Source organism: Malus domestica, chromosome 15 (genome assembly GCF_042453785.1).
Source record: "Malus domestica chromosome 15, GDT2T_hap1".
Lineage (NCBI taxonomy): Eukaryota > Viridiplantae > Streptophyta > Magnoliopsida > Rosales > Rosaceae > Malus > Malus domestica.
The window spans coordinates 45,334,838-45,338,158 of NC_091675.1; the positions used below are offsets into that span (position 1 = coordinate 45,334,838).

General features: G+C 36.3%; 1 long non-coding RNA gene across 1 annotated transcript; it reads left to right on the forward strand.

The window, feature by feature from the left end:
• The first annotated feature begins 1,815 nt into the window (after positions 1 to 1,815).
• Positions 1,816 to 2,499, forward strand: LOC139192122 (uncharacterized). The gene is made up of 3 exons (XR_011575957.1): positions 1,816 to 1,936; positions 2,226 to 2,335; positions 2,410 to 2,499. It is a non-coding gene; the product is annotated as an uncharacterized lncRNA (long non-coding RNA).
• The last annotated feature ends 822 nt before the right edge of the window (positions 2,500 to 3,321 follow it).

The window sequence follows — 3,321 nt, forward strand, 5'->3', positions numbered from 1 at the left end:
TCAAAACGGATAAAAGTTCAAGAGATGATGAGGACAATGAATGGTGATGATGGGGATGATAGAGTAATTACTGATGAAGGTAAATTAACAATTTGAAATCTGATTAATAGGTGTGGGAGAACAGACTCTGCACCAGTGGAGTTCTAAGCTCCCACCATTTTATTCATCATTTTTTTCATTAACTACAAATAAAATTCATCCTTTTCTATTACATGATCACATTCGAAATTGGGTCACGCCACCAATCCGTGCGACCGGTATTAAGGCTCATAGACTTTAGACTACTCATGACCTTGTTTAATCAAGTTCTGAATAATCATTTAGTTTGGGTTATAAATAGCCCAAGCTTTGTAACCCCTTCGTAAACCCAAACCAAGATCGCCAATCCAAAGTTGAAAGAGAAAAAGGGGTAGAGTGGCCCAACTCAACAAGGTAGCGCCTTAGCACAAAGTTGGCTTTCTCTATGAACATATATAAGGAAGAGGATCCAGTCCGGATCTCTCCCATCAAAGGTGCAAGATTAAGTGATCCGGACCGTTGAAATTTGATTCAACGGCTACAAACAGAGGATCCCTCTAAAAGTTATAATAATTGTAGCCATTGGATCAAATTTTAACAGTCCGGATCACTTGATCCTGGGCCTTTAATGGGAGAGATCTAGACCAGATCCTCTTCCAATATATAAAGGGAGTTTTAACAAAACACTCCCGGTACTGTTCACTTTTAACGAAAAACCACATTTTTACCTTTTCCTGGTACTATTCAATACACCTTTATTTGTCATTTTTCATTAAAACTAAAGTATTTTTGGACTTTTCGTTAGTTTTCCTTATATAAAACTAGGAATGAGGATCCTTTCTAGATCCTCTTTATGAGAATTCCGAAGATCTTCTAATCTTGTCCATTCATTGTATGTTGTGCGGTCTGAAATTTTTTTAAATTTTTTTTATTTAAATTTGAACATAAATAGTACCTGATGAAAATTAACCACACGATGTACGATGAACAGACATGATTAGAGGATCTCTGGAATCCTCACAAATAGGATCTAGAAAGGATTCTCACAAAAAGGATCCAGTCCTCATTCTAAAACTAGAGCAAAACTTGATTTAAATGGTGATGAGTAGCAAATTGTGAGGTGCAGGTAGCACGACCTCTTGGCAGACCCAAGAGGCAAGTGTAACTGAAGTCAAATCCATGGGAAGGCAGGAGGAAATATATGCTCTAAATAGTATGCATCATACATATAGGGCTTAGTTTCTACATAACCATGCCCTAAAGTCATATAGTATAGAACCTTCATTGAAAACTCCGAACAAAGAATCGTTACTCTATTCGAAAAGCTTAACCAAAAAAATTTAATTAAAAGAAGCGGTAAGTGTATTTATATGCTTACTGGAGTGAGCTAACAGAATTTTGCTAAATTTATGTATTTCTTGAAGGCATGGGGTTTACAAGAAATTTCAAGTATTTATAATCCATTGTAGAGCAAGAAATTCCAAGTAATTATATGCTTAATTACCAAAAGCAAAAACAGACAAAAAAAAGGAGTTTATATGCTTAGCAGAGTGAAGAGAAATATCAGAGAGGAGAAAAAGTTTTAGCTTTCACAAGCTTTCAAATATTCATTCATGAATATGGTATAAGAATATAACGACTCGCTTATAAAGAATGACTACATGCTTTAACAAACCCTAGCTAGGCTTAAAGATTGAGATATCCAAAATAAAGGATTTTTCCTTGTGATCCATTGGGCTTCATGCCTATATTTGTGGTTACTAGAGTGATCTAACTAACCTGCTACTCATTAACAACTAATTAAACAACCACCTATGAGAGTAGCTAATTAGGTTGTGGCTCATCCTCCTCCCTAAATCTCAGTTGGGAATCTGAGTTTGTGGTTCGAACCACTACGAAGCTACAGAAGCACAAGGAGGTATGGCCACACTTCTGATTATCGAAAATCGACCCTAAGAGCGAGAATCTGCCACCTAACGAAATGTCTCAAAGAGTTTTGACAAGTTGGAGTGGCTGGGCTCTTTGCTTCTTTACTTGTAAATCCAAATTTTTTTATGAAAAATTGTAATTATCAGGAACAATTCAATGAACCAACGTGCTGATTTTAGGAAATGGGGTTGTTTCTTACGTTATGAGATTTGATGTGAGTGTGATGTTAATCAGCCATTAAAATACCACAAATTTTGGTCGTAATGTTTGTTGTAAAGCTTCTGCAAGATATATCTGAGTTTAATTCGAACTGGGTTAGAAAGTGGCTGATAAACTCATTAGGCACTGAAAGATTCTCAGAGGAGATCATGTGGGGGAAGGCAGGAATGTATATCATTTTCTTTGTGCCTCTTTCTTTATCTATTTATTTATTAACTAACAGTTTTCTAATCTCATTTGCAGGTGATGATAACAAGGCAAAGACAAGGGCGAGGCAGGTGTCATCAAGCGAGTCATTCGCTCTCATAATTGTGTCATCGTGGAAGGCAAAAATCTGGTATTATTCTAGCCCTATTATTTGTAATTTGGTATACTGTTCTGGTTTATCTGATTTTGTCTTTGCAGTTCTTTGAGCAACTTTATATATTGTTTCATTCAGTATTATAGCATTTTATTTCTTGAGAAAACCTGTTACAAATTCGTGTTAGAATCTGGTATTTGTGTATAAATTTTATGATAGTTTTACTGAGCTCAGAGGAAAAAGAAAATGAAAATGATGATGGTAAGAATCCAAAGATCACAGAGCACAAGTCATGCTCATCGTGCATTTCATTCCATTCACTCACAACGGTACAAAATAGTAATTGGGCTAGAGAGAGGAGTGAGCCTATGAGCTCATCCAAAGGTCTACAAGCAATGCCCTATAAGACTTTGTCACTTGCTCACATATGAACCTAAGAGCTAATATACCAATCTTAACCCTTAATCTCTAACAAACTTTTGCCACATCAACAACATTCTAATTAAAGATTAATTAATCAGTTTAGACCTTAACAACCAAAACTTCCTTCTAAGGTCTTAACTGAATCACTCCTAGCTTCCTCAAGCAACAAAACCTGTCCTTTCCCAAAGGCTTGGTGAAAATGTCTGAGTCAAATGGCCTGTGTTGTGGCCTCAGATGCACTCATGTATTCAGCCTCAGCTGTGGAAGTGCCACACTTTGTTGTTTTACAAATGCCCAAGAGAATGCTCCATTGCCAAAAGTGAAAGTATAACCAGAAGTGGATTTCATATCATCTTCATCCCCACTCTAGTCACTATCATGAAAACCAATGAGCAATGCAAAATCCCTTTCTTATAGTTAATTCCATAGTC